This window comes from Pseudorca crassidens, chromosome 11 (assembly GCF_039906515.1).
Source record: "Pseudorca crassidens isolate mPseCra1 chromosome 11, mPseCra1.hap1, whole genome shotgun sequence".
In the NCBI taxonomy this organism is placed as follows: domain Eukaryota; kingdom Metazoa; phylum Chordata; class Mammalia; order Artiodactyla; family Delphinidae; genus Pseudorca; species Pseudorca crassidens.
Window position 1 is genome coordinate 60425849 of NC_090306.1, and position 27087 is coordinate 60452935.

The following is a 27087-nucleotide window of genomic DNA, read 5'->3' on the forward strand; positions in this document are numbered from 1 at the left end:
GCTTAACACAATTATCTACCCCTAAGGATCTTACCTTTTTCAGACCAATTCTGAAGACTGGTTGATTATGGATTAATCCCAGCATTAGAATCTCAAGGGAAGCTAAATTGTTTTATACCTGATCCTTCATATTTTTATGGCAAAGATTTGAGAATTTGCTTTGAATGCATGAAATTGCCCTAAGATGAGACATGCCATCAGCACTAAAGTAAACAAAGTCTGTTTCCAGCTAATGTGAAACTGACCAAGATGGCAATCTGAGTTAACACTTCCTTTTTTTTTTTAAACTATTTACTCAGTACCATTTATATTGACATATAACATTATAGTAGTTTCAATTGTACAATGTAATGATGCCATATTTGTATATATTACAAAATATCACCTTAATATTGTCTCTATACACAGTTACAAAGATTATTTCTTGTGGTGGGAACTTTTAAGATTAATTCTCTTAGCAACTTTCAAATATGCAATAGAACATTATTAACTACTGTCACCATGTTGTACATTACATCCCCATGACTTATTATTTTATAATGAGAAGTTTGTACTTTTTGACATGTGTGCTCAGTAACAAATTTTTACATAAAATCCAATTAACCCAGAAGGTCACTTTAATACTGGTGCTTCCTTGGGAGATTCACAGAAATATTGGGGAAACCAGTTACCCTCTTGGCCGGTATCGTTCTCTGAAAGACTTGTCTTTTTTTCAGGAACATTTGAAGTGTATCCACACACTTTATTTCCATATCAGTTTGGCTAATACCTGACATACATTGATTGGCACATATTCCAATATTGGTCCAGATAAATATTACTCCTGGGTGGGTAGAGATTTTATTTCAAGATGAAGAAAAGAAACCTGGAAAATGGAGGTGATTTTCAACACCATTTTGTATCTTTATTTCACTTATATTTTTCTAATACGCTGAAATGTGAATTAACACTTTCTTTGATTTGAATCCAGAAGAGGCCAGGTTGAACCACTAAGCCATTCAGAAAAACTGTCTAAAAGACATAATCCACTAGCCAATGTTCTTTGTAAACAGATGACCAGAGATACTGGCTTAATACTAAAAGAATAATCAATACTTTTTTTCATTAGATTTTCTTGCAGAAGATCCCTGAGGTGAGGGGTCAATAGGGTATTTATTCCTCAGAGCTCACAAATAAATAGGGTTGTGTGGGCTAAATATTATTGGGATTGTGATCTTCGGTGGGACCACTGCTTGAGACATATTCTCCTGCCAGTAAGAAGGGGAGGAAGCAGCAGTTGATAACAGTGGGAGTCTTAAGTTATGGGACAGCAAGTTATTGCCATTCCCTTGCTTTCGTATTCCATAGAATTCACTATGCAAAGCTCTGACAATGCTGTTGAATGAATGCTATAAAGACAGAATTTTCAAAGAATTCTCTCTGCGGCAGAAGATACAATGGCAATTTTTTTTGATGTTTTAATTTTTGTTCTTATTTTCAATAGAAAATGGAAATTAACAATAGTACCATTCTTCTCACAATTTGGATTCCTTCCCTCTCAGTGAAACTAATTTCTGTGCCTGTTGGTTATTCATATCGTAGCAGAATAATTACAGAAAAAAATGCTCACCTGTCATTATGCAATGCTCTAGATGAAAAAACTAAGCATCTTTCTTTTAATAACAGAAACATGTAAAATATAATAGGAAGGTATCCTTTACAAGAACAGTTTATGTTTTCTCTAAGGCACCTGTTTTATTCTCCTATGAGATTGTATTCATGTTTCAAAAGTCTTATTCGTCAGGATATTGAGTAACTTGATAAGTTGCTATTATTTAGAGCATATATTAAATAAACATATTTGCAATGAGTTGACTGAAGAATTTAAATTCATTGGAGTGTTATGATGAAATAGATTTCTTTGTTCTAGTAGCTGCCCTCCACTATCGTATGTTGAATCTAACCTTCCCATTGGGTAAAAGATCTCTTCATAATATCTTGGGTCAGATTCCAAAACTTTCCCGATATGTATTGATGTTAGAATTTTCTCATTTCAATATTTAAGCCAATATTTAAAACTATAACACCAAACTCTTTATTAAGTTTGTCTTCATCCAATGTTTCATGCTAACTAGACATGAGCTAAGCACTCTGCAGATGTTATTCCCTGACAGAACACTATAAAGTAAATATTTTCATTATCCCCATTTTACAGATGAGGAAATTGAGGTTCACAGAGGTTAAGTTACTTGTACAATATGCATAATAATGAGCAGAAAGTAACCTTAGCTGCCTAATTCCACAGCCTGAGAAATTTCCAGTAGAATACAATAATCCATAGTAAAGGTTTCATATCACCATTTTATGACAGACCATTTTTTAAAAAGAAAGGCACTTGTAATTGTCTGTAATTGACATTCCTTAAACATGCATCTTGCTTATTTCCCATGAGGCTCCAGACGTTAAAAATCTATAAATTTATTTTCTCCCTTAAGAAAAAAGGCCCTATTTCATTTTTCTTCAAGAACCTTTGATGTGACCAATTTCTAACACCCAATCATTATAAATACATCAATAGATCAGCAATGTCAATATTATTAAGTGTTTTATATGTGGACAGTATTAACTGTAAAATCAAGATTCCTTATTTACAAGTTACATAGCTGAACATAACAGAGACCCTTTGGCCTTTACTGCTTCTTTTCCATGTTATTCAAAGAGGTATAGCAGGGTTTTGTTTTGTGGGTTTTTTTTGACAGTCGTTCCAAAAGTACACATTTCCTATTTTGCCACATTGATTCTTTTCTTGGACCTATGTTCTCTATTTCCTTTGGTTTCTGTTTGACTTCTAAAGCATCAACAACTGTTAGACATTCACTTAGCTTGTCATTCATCCACCGTTTTTACTTCCTTGGCCAATAGTTAACCTTCAAAACCATGTTATCTGGAATTGCTGACATGTGTATTTTCAATTTTCCCCAAGCACTCCCTTAGCAGTTTTGTTGTAAAGTGAAGACCAACACGTTCCTTTTCAAAGACCAACTTAGAAGAAGCTCTGCATAATCTCCCTTTCAAAACTCTCATGATTTTTTTTCTCTTCTTTTGATAATACATTACTTTTGTTTTACTGCTCAAGTCTAATGTATACCTGAAAGCCCTTCTAAGAGTTCTTGACATTAGATCATTTACTTTGAACAATACTTGATATTAAATACTATATGACTTGGAATTCCCCAAAGAATTTAAAGAATCTTAGCAGATATGAAAAACGTTCATGTTTATCTTAACCAAAATAGATCAAGGTGTGTAATGAGATCCTTTCAACTAATGCCCATATGGTCATGCAAAGTTCAGCTTACCTTAGCAACTCAATTTTTTAGGGTAAACAAGTTTAATTGTTGCTATAACTAGGCAAGTGGGACCCTCAAATTCAACATCTATCATCTAAAATTCCAGCGCTACTACTTATTTGCCCAATAAATTATCCAGATCATTTCATTTAAATGGAACCTTTAAGGTTTTGACTGTTAATCTCTACTTCACTTTACTTTTTGACCCCCATCTGAATAATTGTCCTTTAAGCAAAGGTACACGGAAATAAACTGTAACAGACACTTTTTAATTCCATGGTTTTAAGTGTGATTGGTGTGTATAGAGTTTACCATGTGGAAGATATTGAAAAAGCAGATGGGGGAAAAGGGAAGTTGGCCAGGTTATTGACTTTTCTTAATAGACTTTATTTATTAGAGTAGTTTTAAGTTCACAGCAAGATTGAGGGGCAGATACAGAGAGTTCCCATACACTCCCTGCCCTGATACATTCGTAGATTCCCCACCATTATCAACATCCCCTGCCAGAGTAGTACATTTGTCACAACTGATGGGCCTATACTGACAAAACATTATCACCTAACAATCATAGTTTAGATTAGGGTTCACTCTTGGTGCTGTACATTTTATGGGTTTGGATACATTTATAAAGACATGCATTCACCATTATAGTATCGTACAGAGTAGTTTCACTGTCCTAAATATCCTCTGTGTTCCACCTATTCATCCCTCCCTCTGCCCTAACCCCTGGCAACCACGCATCTTTTTATTGTCTCCATAGTTTTGCCTTTTCCAGAATGTCATATAGTTGGAAGCATAGAGCATATGGCTTTTCCAGATTGGCTTCTTTCACTTAGTAATATGCATTTAAGTTTCCTCCATGTATTTTCATGGATTGATAGCTTATTTCTATAATACATGGAGAAGAGTAAAGTTCATCACTATGTCAATCACCAGGAGTAAAAGTCCAAACAATTCTGCCCTTTGCATCTTGGTGTCAGAGTCACCAAGGAAAACACAACACAGTCAAGCACTGGATGGAGCCACACTTTACTTAGATAGAAAAGAGACAGAGCTAGATCAGCTTCAGCAGTGGGTATTGGTACCCCATGGCCAGAAGGTCTTTCCCCTTCTCTTGCTACAGTGCAAGGAACCCCATCCATTCTTGCTTGGAGAACAGATAAAGCAGTGGGGTTGGCCAAGTGCCATATGACACACACTGTTTAAGCAAAGACAAAGAGTAGTCACTAAGCCTGAAACAAGGAAGTATATTTCCACACAAGGTGATAAGCCCAGCACAGGCTGTGTGGGCACTTTAACTCTTGGTAAGGAAGTGTTCCAGGCCCTAAGGCCAGCCTTGTGCAGACAAGTGGGGGCAGAAAGACTGAGTGCACGAGACTGCCATCTCCAACAGATCGTTTGTGTTTTTATCAATGAATTTTAAGAATTCTTTGTATATTTTGAATCTGCATTTGCAGAGCAAGATTTTCAAAGGCCTTTCTATTGCATTATTTCATATAATTTTCATGATGATTCTGTTATTCAGACAGCACAGTTATTCCTCTCTTCATCAGGCAAATGGTGAGACCAAACAAAGAGAGGTTACACTGAGAACATAAACAAGAAGATGTAATTCCTTTATCTGGGACACCAGCTTACTATGGAATCCAGCTTGCTTTCCTTGAGACCACTGAAGAACTTTAATTCTCTGAGTGCTATGTAGTTAGCAACTGCATTAGGAACTGTCTCCAAGTTCATTCAAATACTTTCAAATTTCCCTGTTTTCCTATCCTTCTTTAGGCACTTTACCTGACTTACAGTGGGAAAAATAAACCTCCAAAATTGGTGGGCTTGACTCATGTGCAATGGAAAATGACTCCATTGGTTATGAGGTATGATGTGAGACATCTGCTAGAATAATTTGGCTACTACTGGCTGTATGACTCTTTTATTCTTTGTATTTTTAGTGATCATTTTATGTGACTTAATTATTTTCTCAACTATACTGTAAATGCCTCTAGGGAAGAAATGATAATTTATACTTTGTATTCTTAGCACCTACGCTTAAACATAGGTAGTCACTAAAATGAACTTTTGTTGATGATGTTTATGTCGAACAGAGTTTGATGTATGCATGCAATATGGATCCAACTGTTTCCAAATGAATAAAAATTGCTGAATGAATAGCTTCTTTCAGATTACTAAATGTACCATGCAACCTAGGCATGGCTCAACATCTGTTATATTTGGGCTTTTTATATTGTATCATGTTTCATATAGGAAATGTTGCTATAATACTAACTTTATGATGTTTTTCTCCATTGCTGCATAGTATATTTTGATCTATATGAAGTTCATTCATCCAGAAAACACTTACTAATCTGCTTTTATATGCCAGACACTGGATATGAGCTCAGCACATAGGATATGCATAAAATTGGCTCAGACTTTAAGAAACTTTACATTTTGTAGTTAATTTAAAACATGCTGTGCATTCCTTATTTCTTCTATTTCCTCTTTTGCTTCTTACTTCCCATTTCTCCTCAACTTTTCTCATGTTTGTTTATATAGTTTAGCAGCAGCTGGTTAATACCAAGAAGGCTTCCATTTATTGCATATTCAGAATACCTGTGCTAAGTGCTCTTCACACAATGCCTCACTGAATTTCATTTTAAGCCTTGGAGCAAACCTACTAGGTGGCTATTATTGTCACGTTCATTTTACAGCCTAGTAAATAAAGGTTTGGAACAGCTGGGTAATTTGCATAAGACCTATAGCTCATGTGGGAGAGCCAGGATTGAACCCAGGTCTTCTCTCTTCAAATTCCACTTGCTTACCCACTAGGCCATTACTGCCATTTAAGGATAAAGTCACTCATTTATATAATGATAGACCTTTGGTATTTTTCTGATGTACGTGAATCAACAGAAGAACATGTAGAGACTAGGAAAGATGTAGAGAGGGGCTTAAAACAATATCCAGGAGGGCCAAAGGAAGTGACATTATTTAGGTGGAAAAAGAAAACTGACGGGATATAACAACGTTTTGTCTTTAGGGCTGTCATGTGGAAAAGGCATTTTACTTGTTGAACACTACTCCAAGGATAAGGCTAAGAGAAAGTTACATGTTAAAAAGAAACAAGTTTGGGCTCGGTATGAGGAAAGATTTTCTGATAGAATTGTTATAGAAGAAATTAATCCAGAAAGAAGAGAATGCAATTTGTGCAGAAGTTCAAACATTATAGTGTTATGGAGGGGCCTCAGCAGGACGGGGAAGTGGAAGAGATAGTGACTGTGGTCCTGCCTCTGACTCCAAAGGCGGAAGAGCTGAATCACTGGTGGTTCTAGCCTTAGAACATCCCCCAGGATTAGCCCCACCGAGCAGTAGATGTCACTGTTTCATAGAAAGAGAAGTAAAGAGGCACCTTTCTGATTGTAAATAGGATGCTTTAGAAAGATGTATTCAGATCTCCCTCTATTTTTGATGGAGAGGAGATTCCAAAAACTATTTGGGATTAATGTTGTAGCTAAGAAACACGCAATGAGAAATCCAAGATTGTACAGCATTTTGCTGAAGAACTTAGGCTTTATTTTTATTGGAAGGCTTAGCTCAACATTGTAGTGGAAGATTATGCTTGTTCCAAAGAGTCTCCATGCATAAGATGAGATATAATAAAGGAGAAAAAGTCTTGTTCTGATGGTGCTGCTGGTATTAAGGGTGATATATATGTACACACACACACGCATTTTGAATCAGTGCTTTTTTTATCTTCCTTTCTGTCTCTCTATTCTTTCTGTGCTTAACCCAAGCTCTTTAAGGAAAAGGGCGTGACATGAGGCATATTGACTAGGATTTTGCATTTCTCACTTTGTAAGACACTCGAACTGAGATCACCATGAATCAAGTTCCAGGCAGAAGCAGCTTTTCTTGGCAGAGTTATCTGTAAAACCCGAAGGTTGGGACTGAAGTGACTTCTCAGCCTCAGAGAAAATTACAGGGTCACTGACACTGTTTAGCAATAGGAGACAGCAAAGCCCTCTGGACCACATTTCAAATGTACCCTCTTCCCTCTGCTTTGTCTCTTCAGTTCAAAGATCCCTACTGGAGCACAGATCCTCATCTGACCTGTTTCCCTGAGGAGGTTTTCTCAGGGTAGAGGTTTCTTTCACTTCAAAGAGACTTCAAAGACAGCGAGAAGGAGAAGAGTAGAGGGGGTCCTTTAAACCTGCTCTCTGCATTGGCTGTGAACTACTCCAACCATGGCTTCCTAAGAACTTATAAATATATGTAACTCCTGGTTCATTTTCTTAAGAAGCTTATATTCTCAGAGGAGGGATGCAACGTAGACAAATGACATAATAAAAAGTGGAATGCACCCTAAAAGTAGAACAAAGAGCAATATGTTTTAAAATAGGAAAGTGAGCTGGAATAATCACAGAAGGTTTTTTATGGAGCATATGAAACTTTAATTATAGTGCTGAAGGACGAGCAGAATTTTGATACATAGAAAATGCAGAGGAATGACATTCCACAAAAAAAGAAATGGTCATAATGTAAGTTCAAAGGTGGAATAGAAAGGGATTTGGGGCTCCTGTTCAGATTGGTTGAAATGTAGGGTTCCGAAAAAGGAAATAAAATCAAACCAAAATCATGATCATGATATTGCTTTGTATGTGAGAACTGACACTGAATGATTTTCAGGAGAGAAATAATAGTTCTAACAGGGATGCTTTAGCGAGATTATTACAGTATTGATTTATGCTGTCACATCATTTGCTATACAGTGGTGATCTTCTTCGTAACAGGAGGCCAGATAATCTGTTGAGAGTAAAGAAGGTACAACTGGGTTCTTTAAAAGAATGTAGATTTGGGGAAGTTACTATGGCAATTTCAATCTAGCAGGAGAGAAATAAAACTTGGAATGAGGACCAAGCAGACTGAGGTCAGAGAGCACAGATTATGTAGCATGAGTTAGTAGCTGCCAACATAACACTGTAATTAGCAGTATTGGAATGGAAACCTGGAAAGCAGATGGTGGCAGCAAGTGAAGGTTAGGAACGTGCATGGTGAGTAGGGTAGAGAACAAAGAAGGAATTCTAGGGTTTAGAGAGGACAGGATTGAGAATGGCTGAATCCTAGCTTCTGTTCAGGTGGAATGGTAAATAAAGCTTATATGGCTATCTACCAGTCCAAGGACCTATGTGTGCCAGGCAGTAGGTTGAACAATTAATTTTTACACACTCTGAATTAGATGTCGAGGTATTCATTTTACGGACAAGGAAATGAAGAGTTGGTAAAGGACTGGTACAACTGGTATGGGACAGAATTAGGATTCTAACCCAGGTCTGCCCGATGGAGACAGAAGAAAGCAGTTGGCGGTTTCCTCGAGAGTGAAGGTAGTGGCAGGAGTGGTCTCTTTTGGAGAAGTCTGGGTCAAAGCACGCCAGGGGGCTCTTAGGATGTAAAAGGAGGGTAATCCAATACATGCCGAGGGGAGCTCAGCTATGGTTCTGATAAGTATTCATTTCATATCTTAGATGCTATGATAATGGGATTCTTCAAAATTTACACAGCATGGTAAGATTGCCTCAGCCATGGTAAAAATAATAATAAATCTTAGGATCCGAGTGGCTTTCAGGAGGACCATGAGCTGACATTCCAGTGTTATTGTTGGAATCGCTCACGATCCTGGGAAGGAAAAAGACCACTTTGACCAGCAGGAGTGACTCTGCTATAAGCACAGGCCCATCGAGAGATAGCCTCACGTTGTGAGTAGGAGTACTAGAACACCTGAGAGCACATGGCTGAGAGTGGGAGACAGCGCCAAAGCAGGAAATAGGAGACGGAGGCACGTGCAGACCAGGTCTGGGGAGGCGGGGGGGGGGGGGGGGGCGGCGGGACATCCTCCTGCTGGCCCTGCCTGCTTGGCCGGTCCCAGCCACTACAGAGGGATTTGCAAAGCAAGTCCCACGGGAGAAGGAGCGCTGAAGCTTGGTCCCCTTCTTGGCTCCCAAGGCTGCCCTGCTATAAGTGTGGTACTGCTTATAACAGACACTAGTGGTGAAGAGCATGCACTCTGCAGTCAGAACTGCTTTGGGTTCCCAGCCCTACCACTTCCTAGCAGGTAATTTTGGACATCAGCTCTCTCATTTCTATAAAAGTGGGACTAAGATATCTCTCTCTCTCATCAGCTACTTGATATTAGCCCAACAACTAAGAGTACAGTAACCGGCACTTTGCATGAATCAATAAATGGTAGTGGCTACTTGCTGCTATAGTAAATGATGGAAAAAAGGAAAGAAACTGTCTAACAATAGAAGTTGGCTTTACAAATTCAGACTACTTTGTATAAAGTCACTAAATAGTATTCATGGTAGGAGGGTTGGAATAAAGTGAGAGACAGGGTGGGGATGAATTACGGATTGTTCTTTTGGCTTTTTTGTGTATTTTATGTTGCTTTTGTAATAAAAAAAAGGAGAAAAAAGGGGTTGAAAGCAAAAGCATAGCTATAAGGAACATTTTTAGGTTTATGTTTCACACTGTTCTCTAAGTCTCAAATTCAAAATGCTCCAAAGTTTACAATATAACACTTTTGGTTAATTTAGTGTTTTCACTTCATTATAATACCATATACCTAGTGATTTCAGAAGAGATACATTTGCTCATATATACATTTAGGGCTCAATCTATATGACTCCAAATCTTCTCCACTCAAAGACAACTGATCTTTTTTTCTTCTGTTTCGCTTCACTTCTTGTCCATATAGAAACATATACCACATATTGTAATCATGACGAATATAGAGACTTTGTATTCCTTTTCTTTCACTTAACGCTTTTCGCGTTGCCCCATTGCCTCCATGCTTAAAACTTTTCACGGCTGCTTAGTAATATTCTAACAAGAACTGTGATCTTATCTGTCCATTCCTCTGAAGTGTAACATTTCGGGTCCTCCCACATTTTTACAAGGATGAACCAATCCGGCTGCCACACACGTTTTCACAACTATAACCTTTTTCTTCTTGTGAACTGTTGCCTTAGGATAAGAATTTTCAATGGTAGGGAAATATTTTCTGGTTCTTAAAATTTACTGTCAGATTGTTTTTCAAAATGACTGTGCACATTTACAGTGCCAATCTCCTGGCAGCTGCCACAGCTGCTTCATCTTCTGGCCCAAGCTCACAGGATCCCTATTATCATTTTAATTTTCGTTTCTTTAATTACTAGCAGGTTGAAGCATTCTAATTTATATGTTTACTTTCTTATGTTTCCTCTTAGAGCTCTGATATTTACAAATAAATGTAACCTTTTGAAATGTGACTGGAGACAATAAAGTCCTTTTACTGTTGGCGTTTCTCTATTTGTGTTCAATTTAACCCAAAATATTCATTCCTCTTTTCAAGTGCCCCCCAAATGCCAAATGCCATAATTGGAGAACAAAAGTAGAAAACAAATATATAAATTGTTTTGTTTCTGTATCATTCCACAGTCAGGAAAGAAACCGAAGGCCTCAGTAGGTCCTTTCTCAACGTTCTGAGACCTGACGGCACCCATTCAATAGTCTTCTGATGAAATTAGTTTGGGAACATTCAAAACAGTCATATTCTGGACAACAGATTGGATTACTGACCAGGATCAACCCTTAATGGGCCAGTTAGTTTGGTTGTTATAGCAACAAAATTTGATTTGACATTTAGTTATTCAATCAACGGCTCAGCAATAGACCTGCAAACAGTACATTCTGTTGAGACTGAAGGCTGCCTTCCCCTCCTTTATAAACCTTATGCCAACATCCATTTGAAAATTTTCAGAGCTTAGTATTTCATCTGAAAAATTTCAGGGCTTAGTATTTCAAATTTGAAATGTGTTCTCCACCGCTTCCTGAAAAAGGTCTGAGCTCTTCCTTGAGACATCTGTGTCACCTTAAGTCAGAAATCCTAAAAGATGTACGTGGGTGCACAACTGGATATAATACTATGCCACTCACTAGATCTGAACCTTGGGAAGCTGAGGGGATTTGATCTACTTTACTCAGTTTTATAAGAGAACCAGAGAAGATGGCTGCCCTGGAGGATCAAGTAGTTTCTCTTTCTTCTGGAGCTTCCTGAGTTTTACCCTTCCCTTCATTAATCATTCTGAAATTGACTCTTCCTCACGGCTCATTGAGTTAAATGGGATCAATCACAACATTTCAAACTGTTGTGATGTCATATATATGTCAACACAGACCTAAGAGGTTACATATACTTTTACCATTTGGGGTAAATGCATTATAGATTGGTAACCCAATATGCTAGTAACCCCTTAGGGAAGTAAATATGGTATTTAACTGTAGCTCTAAAAGTAAAACTATACCTGCATGTCTGTTTGTTCCACTTAAAAGAAGTTTTACCTTCTATCTTTAGCTAAATGTTACTTATACAACTACACAAAAAATGCATGACATTTTTCATCCAAGAACCTATTTTGAATCCAAGTTAAAACTGTACATGTATGCATTTATGAAGGCTTAGAATTAAAATAAGAAACTTAGGGGTGGGGGTGATGCTTGATTGAAGCCAACTTATGAGGTCCACCACCAGTAAAGAAGCTATAAATATTGTCTCCTGCTGCTTTTGTGGCAACATTAAAAAGTGTGTTGAACTGAATCTAATGTATCTTCCTGTGAGTTCTTCCACAAATTATGATACACATTGTAAGTATGTATATTCTATTTAAGAAAACAATGATCTAGATACATTTTGATTTTAATTTCTGAGCTTCTTTATGAGGGGTCACTTTATTTTTGCTAATCTTTGTCCAAGAAGACAATGCCACCACCCATCAACCAATGTACAATATACATTCTGAGAGCATTTATTTGCTTTTCCAGTAGTAGGGATGGATTTGGTTTCTTACATGTTATTCTACTTTCTGTTTCCAAGCAACAGTATACACGGGAGAAATGGTTAGAATTTAGAGCACAACAAAGCTAACTGACCCACAAAATGATTGAACCCAGAACACTGTCCTGTTCAGTTTGCCAAGTCAGTTTTCTGTTACATGGTAGCCTTTTGCATGGCAAGCTGGAGTTGGTTACTCAACCTCATTTCTTTAAATCAAGGAAGAACTAATGGTCACTTGTAAACAAGGTTGCTTCTTTCTACTTGCTTTGCTATTGACTACATGCCTGAACAATTAAGCAAATTTAATGAAGCAGTTTTTTAAAAAGAACTTTCTTCTAACCTTTTTCATAATATCAAAAAGCTGAGAGGTCGGCTGATAGCTCCTGACTTTGCTTGGATAAAGGTGTTACATTATTACACTCTCATGCAAGAACTTTGTAGCCCAGAATACCGAACCAGCTCCTAGACGGAGAGAAGTTTCCTAACTATGTGTCCCTATGTTTTTTTAAAGAACACATTACTTCTATTTTTTTTTATAAACTAGTTTTAAACTGAGGTCACAGGTAGTGTTTCAAGAATCAAGGTCATGTGGCTTAGGGCTTTAATTTTTGAGGCTGACATATTCCACAGATTGATACTGATCTCTCTCTCTCTCTCTCTCTACTTTCTCTCTCTCTTCCCCTCCTCCTTCTCCTCCCCTTCTTCCTCCTATTCCAATCTTTTCCCCCAAGCCCCTCTCTTAAAACTGTTTTTGGTATCAAATGTTTTCTTTTGGCTGTTCTTACTGCATTTGGAATGAAGCTAACTCCATGATTGCCTTGGGATTGCCTATGGGGATTCACACAGGCTCGGGCAACCTCCCTGAACAGGGTGATGAAAGCTCCCTCAAGCCCCTCTACTAGGGAGGGTCTCCTGGGCATCTACCCCACAAACTCCATCAAAGCACAAAATGCAGATCCCCAATCATATACCTGACTCTTTTCTTGAAGTTACCTACCTTTGTTCATCTCTTTCTGCTCCCTAGGGTAGAAGGTAAAAATTCATTTTTGTATACTCTCATGGTCATTCTTTTCAGTTCTATATCCTTCCAAAGCTCCCTTCTTTGCATCTGGACAACTCCAGAAGAGTGGTGCCAGGGCATTTGATATGTATGGTTTACACTGTGACCATTTAACCATGCTATTCAGCTACTTATGTCAGCCATTAGTCTTATCAGTTTAGCTGACATTACTTTAAAGCTTTCAAATCTCGTTCAGCTTTAGTTATAGCTAATATAAAAAGAAGATTTGGACAGATATGAAATTCAGTGCTACAGATAAATGGATTCATTTAAGAGCTGAGCAGAAGATGACTTTCCAATAAATACCCTGTCTGTCCTAAATTCTCAATGAATTGTGGTGTGACCATGTAGGCGTGCACACTCTAAAATAACAAGGGTTACCATTTTTAAAACAAATGCATATGGATAATTCAGGATCAATAATCAAACATATTCTATTTCTGATATCTCAGACCACTGTCAGGAAAAGAAAAGGTTCATTTTGGAAAGAGACCTTACTTTTTTCCCTCACACTCTGATGATGAAAAACACTTGATCTTGGCTTTCTTGCCTGGAAAAAAGAGCGCCTGTGCAGATTTGGATTTAAGTCCTGGCTCTGCCTCTAGTTGTTTTGACCTTCAGCAAGTCACAACCTCCTTGTCTGTTTCTTCAACACTGCGTGAGCAAAGTAGATTTTCATAACCCTTTCAGCGTAAAAAGTCTAGAGCTAATGCAAAACTGAAAGGATCCATCAATTCAGAAATAATTAAACCATTTTATTTTTCATTGTGCATTTGTGAAGCAGTCACACTACATGAGCTGGACTGGTATTAAGTAGAAGACCCAGCCTGAGCTGTGTCAGCTCAGCACTAAGGTTAAAGGTGCATTCAGTCAACCTCCTAAGAACTCATCAACCAGGTGCTGTTCCACAAAGGCTCCTTCCAGAAACTTATCATAGGATATTGTTCTCAAGAACCCATCAGTCTACCTGGGTCCTCCTGATAACAATGGCTAAGTAATCGTCACCCTTTATAACTTATTTCTGCAGTCAAGAAAGAAAAGCTACTGCATCCAAGACATTGTTTGGGCCAGTGTGGGAGATGCATTTATGGTCTACGTTTTTAAAGATCAAACTTTGAAAAATTCTTAGCAATAAAGCAGGCTATAGTACACATGCGAAAATATATTTTTCAATGGCAGGAAAAAAATTCCGTCTTTTACAATAGCAAAAATTTTGGAATCAGAATCTTTGATTAAAATTCAAATCCCTATGAAGCTTTTCATGTTTCTTATCACTGAAAAAAATCAGCAAACATTTTTGTTCAAGAGGTACATCTCTAACTCCAATAGAACCTGCATATTTTCCCCAACAACTGTATCAAAGCAATAGTGTTAGCTAGTCTGGGAATAAATAATACTCATTTTAAGCCTCACCATAGTCTTAAGCCAAATGATATTGCCAACAGCCCAATGAAGATTAGCTCTAATGGAGAAGAAATGACAGCCTGCAAAATTTCTTCTCAAGTTTCTTCCAATTGTCAGTGAGTCAAAACCACAGTCACTAACGCAACAGCTCAGAAAGAGAGGCGGAGTTGAAAAACTTCCAATAACTGTCAAAGAAAATTCTAGTCTTTCTTAAGTTTTTAAATTAAGTTTTACTCATGTCAACCCCATCAACAAAAAGGAATAAACTAAGACTGTGTTTATGTGACACCACAACAACTAGTCAATTAAGTGGGGAGTGAACTCAAATCTTTTGATTGACTCAATTTTATACTTTCAGTTTGCTATTTCAGTGTATTTAATTGGTCACAGTCTAAACATGGGCATATTCATTCAATAACATTCATGTGGCATTTGATCACTATTAACAACTTTCCTGGAGATCTAAGAATATATAATACAAAGGCTCTGAGTCCACTTAAGTGCATATTAATTTCTGAAAAGCATTTTTGCTTTGAGCTGTCACTGAGAAATCATGCAAATGAAACCAATGTAAAGATGGTGGTAAATATGGTATCCAAACAAATTAGGTCCAGATTAATTTAAACATTGCTAGGGTAGAAAGAACAAATCTTACTCCTTTGTTATTCAAAGATGAATATACACACATACACATGAAAAATGGTGAGTATATCAATCATATCCTGTTGTAATTATAAAACTGTACTTTGAAGAATAAACCATAATGTTTTACATTGGCACTTATAGTGATCAGAAGCAATATCTTCTTATTTACCAAACAAATTATTAGATAGGAATCATATTTCACCTATAACATTGCCTTGATGTACAATTTATATATGTGGCAGACTCTAAATATTAGCTGTATTTGGTCAAAAATAATATAATAAGTATTTATTTATTTCAAAGAAATTCTGTCTAGTCTAATGAAAAGAAATTTGAACATGGAATCAAAATATTTGAGGTTATTACCAGGCTTATTGCCTCCTAGCTGCTTGATCTTGGGAAGGTCATTAATCTGCCTGAACTTTGGTTTCTTAAAATGGAAGTGAAAAAAAGAAATCTGCTTCACAAGTTTGGATAAAAATTAAACAGTCAGTGGACATAAAAAATGTGTTATAGAATGATAAAGCACCATAAACTGTCATTATTATTTATAGTATGAAAGTGTAAATACTCAGTAAAAATAATTAGTAAAATGCCTACTATGTGCTACACGATATGTGAATCATTAGTCTTTACAGTTATCTTGCATAATGGGAGGTTTTAATGCACATTTTTAAGAAGTTGATAGATTAAGCAGGCAGAAACAATCAAACCTTAAAAATATAGAAGAGAAGATGGGAACAACACAAATAACAAGTTTTATCTAATAAATGTGCGTGTGTCTAACAGTATTCAACATGGGCAGAATGCATCTTTTCATCCAGAACACACCATGCATTTACAAAAGGTGACCGCACACTGGGCCATAAGACATGTCTTAACAAATGTCAAAAAAGTTTATTACGGTCATAGCATCTAACCAAGATGTGATTTAATTAGAAATCAGGAAAACAAAGTAAGTGTGTTAGTTTTCCATTGGTGTGTAACAAATTACCACAGACTTAGCTGCTCAGAACAGCACCCATGTATTATCTCATAGTTCTGTATGGCAGAAATCTGAGGAGGCTTAAATGGGTTTTCTGCTCAGGATCTCCCAAGACTGTCATCTACATGTGGGCTGGGCTGGACTCTGCTCTGGAGGCTCTGGGGAAGAACCTGCTTCTGTATTAGTCAGGATCCTCCAGAGAAACAGAACCAACTGGATAGAAATACAGAGATATATACAAGAGCAGATTTACTACAGAATTTAACTCACATGGCTATGGAGGCCGAGAAGTCCACAATCGTCCATCTGTAAGCTGGAGGTCCAGCAAAACTGGTGGTGTAATTACTCCAAGTCCAAAAGCCCGAAGAGCAGGGGCACCAGTGTCTACCGTTCAATAAGATTGTGTAGATAGAAAATCTAAACAATAAATTATTAGAATTAATAGGATAGTTACCAAGTTCGGGAAATGAAAAATAAATGTAGAAAATTATTGTATTTCTACATATCAGCAACAATGGAAGAATTAGATACTGAAATTTTTTAAATGTATCACTTAGTCACAAAAACATAAAATAGCTACAAATTTAATATAGATACACAAAATCTCCTGAAGAAAATTTTTAAACTTTGAAAGACTTTAAAAAAGGCCTAAACAAACAGATAGATATCCCACATTGATGGGTTGGGAGACTCAATGAATAAAATAAATATTTCCATTATTTCCAAATCGATGTTTTATGCAATTTTAATTGAAATCTCATCAGATACTCTTTGGTAAAAGTGATAATATGATTCTAAAATTTATATGAAAGCAATGTATAATACCTAAGATGACACTGAAAGAGAAGATGTGACTACTTACTCTTCAGGTACTTAGAATAATTACAAAGCTATAATAATTAAAGCAGTGCAGTACAGAGCATAGAGAGACAAATAAACCAGTATAACAGAACAGAGTCTGTTATTTCTAAATGGACATGATATATGACAGAGGTGCAGATCAGTAAAGATGACCAATAAATATATGGTACTGGAGCAACTGGTTATCCATATGGGGGAATAAAGTAGTGGGATTCCTACCTCGTACTGTAGACAAAACAAAATTCCACTTTGATTAATGATCTAAATGGGACAAATATAAACCTTAATATAGAAGAATATCCTTGATTTTGAAATACGCAGGATTTCTTTGAAGAAAATAAAAAGTACAAAACAGAATGATATTTTAAAAACTGGCACATATATGAACCATGTAACAATTCATATCTTATCCTACTATCATCATATTTTGGTCAACTTTGGGAACAGGCATGGTGCCAGAAGCAACTTCCTAACTTCAGCCCCTTCTCCTTGGCCAGGCCAGCAGTACATCAGGACCAAGCTGGAATAAAATACAGATGCTGAAGAGAGTTTTAGAAGAGACTGCAGAACATAAGAATGTGGACAAAGAGAAAGGAGAAAACTAGAGGAAAGTTCAAGGGGAGAAGCTGCCCCTCTGTTCAAGCCCCTTTTAGCCCTTTAGGAGCTCAACAGGTTCCAAGGGTGGTTCACCATTGGAGGGGTCTATGTGTACATTATGGGCAATTTGAATCTAGACTAGAGGACTTCAGAAAAAGTCACTGCCCTTTCATTATTTGAAAAGGACGTCATACGAACATTGATTTTACTTCTTTTTTTTTTTTAGATGTTGGGGGTAGGAGTTTATTAATTAATTTATTTATTTTTGCTGTGTTGGGTCTTCGTTTCTGTGCGAGGGCTTTCTCTAGTTGTGGCAAGCGGGGGCCACTCTTCATCGCGGTGCGCGGGCCTGTCACTATCGCGGCCTCTCTTGTTGCGGAGCATGGGCTCCAGACGTGCAGGCTCAGTAGTTGTGGCTCACGGGCCTAGTTGCTCCGCAGCATGTGGGATCTTCCCGGACTGGGGCTCAAACCCGTGTCCCCTGCATTGGCAGGCAGATTCTCAACCACTGCGCCACCAGGGAAGCCCTGATTTTACTTCTTAATTTATGTGTTAGTCATGTGAATAAAAATCAATGCCTGCAATACTGTGTGTAAAAGTAGCACGTGAACTTTGCCAGAAACTGTACTTGTAATCTTCTACTCAACCTGGAACAACAGAGGTTGATAGTTTGTATTGATAATCACAACATCCAGCACACTCCACTGAGCAAAATTTATTAATTTCTCTATGCTGAATGAGACAGATAGAAACCAATTCAAGTTTGGGGGGTTTTTTTACTAAAAAATTTTTTTTCCACTTTAGAGAGTCAACCTTTTTAAAGACACACTATATAGAAATGTGCTCTCAGGGGTGATCATTAGGGGTATAAAAGTAGCTAAATAACACATAAAATGATAGAAAGTAATTTGAAATGATCTCAAATATTTGAAATAAGGTTAACTGGAAAATATATAGAAGTTAAATAACTGTTATTCAGGGAAAACAAACTGCAATGGCTCTTAATTGCTACTAACATTTATTGAACAGTTTGTTTTATTAGAGGTTTCACATAGATTTTGATTTTCAAGGGTAACATCTGGAGAAATGTCATTTTGCCCAGCCTAAACTCTGTAAGCCAAAATACCAGTTCTCTCTGAAGGCAGCTCTCAAAAATCACAGTCATAATTACCAGTAGGAAATCATTATTCTCTTGGGACTGGACTTTGTATATCTAACCACTTCAGGTACTGCAAATATCTCACCACTGCATGGATTTATAAACTAAGAACGACATGTGCAAGACACAAAAGCAGAAAGACAGAGAATTCTGACAGGTCAACTGTCCAGTCACATTTTATTTCCTTTTCTCTTATCAATGCCAAAAATCATACAACAGATACGTACTCAGTACAAGTAAAATTTATCCATGGACACCATTCTCACAGAAACAACAAATGACCTCATGTTATAGAATAACATATCACCAGAAATGAAGGAAGCATGGACTGTCAGCAATTGCTTATGCCTACTGAAACATCCAAGGGTAGTACTGGATTATTGTAATATTTTGAGAATATTCTTTTTAATTAAAAGTGAAATATTGGCTCTCCTCTTAAAATATGCATCACAGCATATTTGGAAACAATGTTATAGGAAAGTGATTCCAGATGTTCTCTGAGAAGTCATGAAAGCCCATTTGAGAAATACTGATATAGAGTGATGTATGTGTGTGTGTGAGCTAAATCTATGTGTATACATACATTCATGTATATCATATACAGACAGACACACACACACACTCATACACGATGACAAGAAAATAAACCAGAGTAAATGTGGAAATTTGGGGAAAGAAATTGATAACTCTCCATAAACAATTTGCTAAAGTAAATCACTGAACTTAATGGTTGACATGAAACACACAAGGGAGCAATTAGGTAGAGTGATGCAAAGGCAAATAAATAAGACCAAATTTCATGTAAATACAATGCATTTCAGTGTTGCTGATAAGTTTCAAGAAAAGTTAGCTTGACTAGTTAAATCTCAGGAAGGAGAAGTATTATGACCATCTTCGGAATCCAGATGGAGCTACAAGCTCCATTTTTCTGTTCAAAAACCAAGAGTAAATATGGTGAACGTGAAACAGTAGATTTAAGTAGATCCTTAGAACAAATATTAAGGATTAATGTTTTTCTAAAAGAATTAGTTAATAGAAGAAATAAAACATAACACTTTTTTTCAACAAAGTAGTAAAAGACAGTGAATTAAAATTTTAAGTTAAATATTTAATTATCTTCTTGAACATTCATTTTCCAAATCCTGAGAAACAATGCTTATTGATTTTTTTCTGACTATGAAAGGAACAACTATCTCTTTGCAGAAAATTTAGATAAATAAAAAGAAATAAAATCTCAATTCAACCCTCTGTAGGTGGACATACCAAGGCAATAAATAAATTCTATATAAATTGGAATAAAAATAAGTTTGTAAATATATAGATTAAAAAGAAACAAAGTCATTTACCTAGAACTTTGTGAACTAGAGTTCAGTAAGGTAACCACATAGAAAATGAGCAAAGAAAAATTAGTAGCTTTCCATCCCACACAAACACACACAAGGATTAGATATTTTTAGATTTCCTTTTAAAAAAGCAATAAAAACTTTATTGAATTATAAGTAAAAATTGTGCAACAAGTTATGATAATCTATAAAACGTTACTGAAGGATCTAAAGAAAAACTTAAGTAGAAATTAAACTATATTTATGGATAGGAATGCTCAATATTGTAAATATTTTAATAACCCAAATTAGTCTACAAGTTAAATAAAATCGCAACCAAAATCCTCGCGAGAATTTCTTGGAACTTGATAAAGTGATTTTAAAATTCATATGGAGGAGCAAATGCTTAAGAATAACCAGGACAATCTTAAAAAGGAAGAAAGCAATTGTGTGATGCATTCAACTAGGTATCAGAACAAAGTATAGAGCTAAAATTAAAATAGTGACAAAGCAGCATGCATGATATAGCACAAAATGGATTAATCATATATACCAGAGTGAAGTTCTGAACTTTTCATTCTGGAAATACGGAAAATCCGGAATTTTACTAAGGTACGTGTGGTAATTTAATGTATGATAAAGGCCAGCATTACAAACCAGTGGGAAATGATAATGAACTCAATGTTTTGGGTAAATGAAAAGGTATAGGAGTAGAGTCTTATCTCAAATCATTAAATAAAATAAATTTCAGCTCATCTAGAAACCTAAATGAAAATATTAAGTATTAGTAATGAATATGGTGGAGTGTTTATGGTCTGGGAGGAAAGAAGGCCTTAATTAGCAAAACACAGAAATCAAATGCCATAGAGGAAAAGATTGACAAGTTTGTCTAAATCGAAACTAAAAGTAAAGTGAAAGAGTAATCATTACCTTGGGAGCTCATATTTGCAATACGTATAACAGATAATCGCTTAATACCCAGGAAAATGTGAGTGTATTACATAATTTATATGTATATACCCTTCAAAATCAATAAGCTAGAGACAAACAACCCAGCAGAAAAATGGGCAAGGGATATAAACAGATAACAAGAGGAAACTTAACTGACCAATAAACATGAAAATATGTCGTTTTCCTGACAGTCAGAAAAATAGAAATTAAAATAAAATGATTTATCAGTTTTTGATCTCACAGGGAGGCAAAATGTAAAATTTTAATAATATCCACTGTCAACAAGGGTGTAAGGCAACATGTGCTCTTTGCAGAGCAGATGGGAGTGTGAATCAGCACAGCCATTTGGGTGGACAACTTGGGAGGCTCTGTTAAAAGTGAAAATGTGCAAACCTTAGCTTTGTTTACAGAACAAAAAATTGGAAACAAGTTGAATGGCCATTACTAAGCAGAGGGGAACTATGGAATAAAGTAGATTTTTATATACTAGCATGACAAATGTCTTAAGTCATGCTTAAGTAAACAAAGAGAACAAAAGATCAAAATAAACAAAAAAAGAAGATTGCAAATTACTATATTACAGTATGATATTTTGGAAAAAATACAATGAAAATCAAAACTGTGTAATTTTACAAATGTAAATACAAGAAAAAGTTCTAGATATACGCCCATGAACTTCATAACAATGTTACTCCTTTGAAGGAGGAAGGGACCAGGACAGAAAAGGGCCAAATATGGACAGAGACTATATCCTGGGATGTCTGGGACAGTTCATATATATTCTTATTTTAATCACTGGTTAACTTACCTCTATTCAAATTGCTTTCCATTCACACCACCAGTCTGTATTTTTGGAGCAATAATAACAATAAATACCATTCATAAAACTGTGCCAGGCATTATTCTAAAAATGCCAGATTAATTTACGTATGTTCCATATAGACACTATGCTTTTCAAGATGGCTACAATAAGATTTCTCATTCCACATCCCCTTCATACAATGTGACACTTACATCCATCCCATTGAGAGGTGGGATCTATGTTCCCTTCCTGTGAATCTGAGTGGGTCTATGACTACAGTGGAAGTGACACAATGTAGCTTCCAAGATTCTTGGGATATGTGCTCTTGAAATCCAGCTACCATGCTGTAAGGAAGCCCAGGTTACGTGAAGAGGCCACATCTAGCAGTTCCAGGTAAAATCCCAGCTGATCTGTATCAAGTATCTATTGCTTCATGATAAATCACCCCCCAATTTAGTGGCTTACAACAATAGTCATTTTATTATTCTCTCTCATGATCTGAGGGGGTGACTTGGCTCAGCTGGTAGTTCTTACCCAGGATCTCTCATGCATTTGCAGTCAGAAAATGCCTGGGCTAAAGTCATCTCAAAGGCTTCCTCACTTACAGTAGCTATTGGCTGAGACCTCATCTAGGGCTGTCTGCTGGAGCACCTAAATGTTTAGGCTTCCTCATGGTTTCTGGGTTCTAAGAGTGAGCATCCCCAAAGAAAGCCAGACAGAAGCTGTATAGCTGTTTATGTCCCAGCCTTGAAAGTCACACAACTTCATTTCTGTCATACTTTATTGGCTGAGTCAGTCACAGAGTTCTTCCCAGTGTCAGGGGGAAGAGATACAGATTCCAACTCTTGAAGAGGAAGTAGCAAAATCACACTATAAGAACAGGTGAGATGAGAGATATTATTCCAGCCATCTTGGAAAAATATTGGGTTGGCCAAAATTTTCGTTCGTTTTTTTTTTTCCATAAGATCTTACAGAAAAACCTAAACGAACTTTTTGGCCAAGCCAATACAATTTGCCACAGTTCACAACAATGCTATTATCATGTCCATTTACAAATGAGAAAACAGAGGCACAAAAAAGTAAGTTAACTTGCTCACAGACACATAGATAGTATGCATGAGAGCTAAGATTTAAATCAGGCAGTCTGATTCCAGGCAGTCTAAATTTTTGACCTCTAATCTATGCCATGCTATCTCTCTCTAATACAGCACATTCTTGTGTGAGTGTGTATGAGAGAATTTAATTTTATCACACTTAATAAATCCTAAGATGACATAAAACATTTATAATTGGTCCTGGTACATACAGGCTTTCAATAAATATTAGTTATTTCCTAGCTGGAAGATGGGGATTCTTGCTATAACATGTATGGATGGAGAGTGAGGGGAAAAGGTATGAAGAAGAAGGGACATTCCAGGTAAAGGAGAGTAGTATTAAATTGGTTTCAAGAATAGATGAGTTTTCATCCATAAGAATGACATAATGCCATTTACAGCAACATGGATAGACCCAGAGATTATCATATGAAGTGAAGTAAACCAGACAGGCAAAGAAAAATATCATATGTTATCACTTATATGTGGAATCTAAAAAAAATGATACAAGTGAACTTATTTATAAAACAGAAATAGACTCACAGACATAGAAAACAAACTTACAGTTACCAAAGGGGGAAGAGGGGAGGGATAAATTAGGAGGTTGGGATTAACATATACACACTACTATATATAAAATAGATAATCAACAAGGACCTACTGTATAGCACAGGAAACTCTACTCAATACTCTGTAATAACCTATTATATAATGGATTCCACTGGAATCTTGCTGCCAGCCCTCTGCTCAGCCCTTCCTAAAAATAGGGAACCTCTTCTTACACACCCCCAGAGAGAGGACGGACTGTCACACTGGTGCTGAGGGACCCAGGGGCTGGAGTCCTTAATCCTTTCCAGAACCATCCATCCCTAGAAAAGCACAGAACCTGAGTGCTGGGCCAAGTCCCTGGTCTCTTCTTACAGTTCACAGAGGCTTTTTAACCAATCTAAACCCAGGAAAGAAGATGCAGCAAAGCTAGAATGTGAATATAACAGTGGACCAATAATAAAATGCAAGAAGCCCAATGGTGCGAAAAGTGAATTCTCTCAACATTGCTTCCTGTTTTCTTCCTCATGGCCCTCCAGGGAAAACTACCTTATTGCTTAATTTCTGCCTTTTTCCCCTCATACATGCACTTTTGGGCCTTGTTTTTAATAGATGGAAAAAAAATACCACCCCACAAACCTGTATTTAAAAAGAAATGGAAATGACTGTGTGAAATTTGCCTCTGTCCAAACATTTCATCCATGTCTGTGTGAAGCTGTCCATTCATCTTTCTATATGGGGTGGTTGTCTTTTCTTGGTCTGTTTTGGTCCCCTCCTTTGTGAACTTGTGCTTGGGATCAAATCTTTCTGGCCCATTATGAGTTTGAATGCTTGACTTGGACCACAAGTGAATCTTTCTCCTGATGACGCAAATAAAAATATAATTTTAAAAAATCCTATAATGGAAAAGAACCTGAATGTATGTATGTTTACTGAATTACTCTGCTGTACACCTGAAACTAACACATTATAAATCAACTATACTTCAATAAAAAAAAAAAAAGAACAGATGAGTTTTGATTCCTTCATGGAAGTTTTCAGTAGGCTGAAACTCTCCCTAGTACAGCCAGAAGCAACTTTGGGTGTATTGGTCGGGGAAAAGGAGATAGACATCTCTTAAGCACTTACGTTGTGTCAGGCACTGAGACAGCTGCTGAACATTCATCATCTATTTCAAGAGAAGAAATGGAAGGTTTCTAACTGGAAGAGATTTTCGTAGTGTATGCACAATTTAAATTCAACACAAAGAAAATCAGGGGATTTTACGTTTCGTCAACACCAATAAAACTTTCTTGATCCTCCCAGCAAGAATTAATATCTTCTATAGACTTTATGGTACTTTATTTGTACCACTATAATTGTAGTGTTTTTAATATTGGCATTTATCTATAGCTTGATCACTCTCAGAGACCCACAAATAAGCTTTGTTCATCTTCCTGCTGCCTGTAGGAAGGCAACATCTTGAATATAGTTGGGGCAGGTGTAAAAGAAATTAAAAATTGAGTAAAACGCTTGGTTTCAAGCATGAACTTGCATGTTCAAATAATATATTATTTCTGGTACAGAAGAGCAAGTTACCATAATTCAAAAAGAGTCATGTACCACAATGTTCATTGCAGCTCTATTTACAATAGCCAGGACATGGAAGCAACCTAAGTGTCCATCGACAGATGAATGGATAAAGAAGATGTGGCACATATATACAATGGAATATTACTCAGCCATAAAAAGAAATGAAATTGAGTTATTTGTAGTGAGGTGGATGGACCTAGAGTCTGTCGTACAGAGTGAAATAAGTCAGAAAAAGAAAAACAAAGACTGTATGCTAACACATATATATGGAATCTTAAAAAAAAAAAAAGGTTCTGAAGAACCTAGGGGCAGGACGCAGACGTAGAGAATGGACTTGAGGACGCCGGGAGGGGGAAGGGTAAACTGGGACGAAGTGAAAGAGTGGCATTGACATATATACACTACCAAATGCAAAACAGATACCTAGTGGGAAGCAGCTGCATAGCACAGGTGCAACGACCTAGAGGGGTAGGATAGGGAAGGTGGGAGGGAGACGCAAGAGGGAGGGGGTATGGGGATACACGTATACGTATAGCTGATTCACTTTGTTACTCAGCAGAAACTAACACAACATTGTAAAGCAATTATACTCCAATAAAGACGTTAAAAAATAAAATAAAATAAGTTATGTCTAATTGATTACATTGTTTTTCAAAAAAAAAAAAGCAAGTTACTGACTTACATAATTGTATTCTGTCAATAACAAGCTTACTTAAGAAAACTTGACTCGCAATTCATAGGACTGGCTGGAAATTTACGGCACATTCTGCACTACCAGATGTGTAAAAGTGTCATCAGGTGCTAATTTATTCAAACTACAGACACGATTCCTGACATCCTGAAGTCTTGATGATTCAGTGCTAGGTATCTTAGGTTTTCTTACCTTCTCCCTCCCTCCCTCCCTCCCTCCTTAGTATAAACTGCTACTGACAATGAGTATAAATTCTAGAAAAAAAGAAAAACAGATTGAGGTGTTGCAACAAAGGTTGACTCACGAAAAATCGTTCCATGGGATTTGTATAGATACTCAGCATAGACTGAGACTCGCCTCCACACTGTGAGACCCAGTAATTGTACCATTACTAATGTAACGGCACCTCTTCCTTTGGCCTGAATTCAAACACAGTATGAAATCTAAAGATGATTTCCTCATTTCTGTTACCAATGAAATAGTATGTGGGCTATTTAAAATACATAATAGGGGCTTCCCTGGTGGCGCAGTGGTTAAGAATCCGCCTGCCAACGCAGGGGACACAGGTTCAACCCTTGGTCCGGGAAGATCCCACATGCCACAGAGCAACTGAGCCCGTGCACCACAACTACTGAGCCTGTGCTCTAGAGCCCGCGAGCCACAACTACTGAGCCCGCGTGCCACAACTACTGAAGCCCGTGTGCCTAGAGCCCATGCTCCGCAACGAGAAGCCACCACAATGAGAAGCCTGTGCACAACAAAGAGTAGCCTCTGCTCGCCACAACTAGAGAAAGCCTGCGCGCAGCAACGAAGACCCAATGCAGCCAAAAATACACAAACAAATAAATAAATTTATTAAAAAAATAAAATAAAATACATAATAGTCTTCATCTTGGTAAACTATAATTAAGTAACAAATGTGCAGAATCATCTTATTCTCCAATTAATTTTATGTGTGTATTGCTTATCTAGAATAACCAAAACTAACGTTAACAAGCATTTCTTTAACAACTAACAGAAATGGGAGACAGTGAAAATAGCACTGTGTTGGAGATCCAGAAACTTGCCAATTCTGGTGCTACTCTACCAGCGACTCCCTATGTAGCCTCAATATGTTGCTTAGTTATGTTATTTTCCATCTCCATAGAGGAAACATTTGTTTTCACAGTTTTTAAAAACTATTTTTAATCTGTTCTATTGAGATAA

At 36.8% G+C, this 27087-nt stretch overlaps 1 long non-coding RNA gene across 1 annotated transcript in view; it reads left to right on the top strand.

Moving 5' to 3' along the window:
• Positions 1-9172, top strand: part of LOC137202199 (uncharacterized) — a 139862-nt gene extending 130690 nt beyond the window's left edge. Inside the window, exons 5-6 of the long non-coding RNA XR_010932490.1 lie at positions 5109-5200; positions 7396-9172. This is a non-coding gene — a long non-coding RNA (uncharacterized lncRNA). The remainder of the gene's footprint in view (positions 1-5108; positions 5201-7395) is intronic.
• Positions 9173-27087: the final 17915 nt, after the last annotated feature.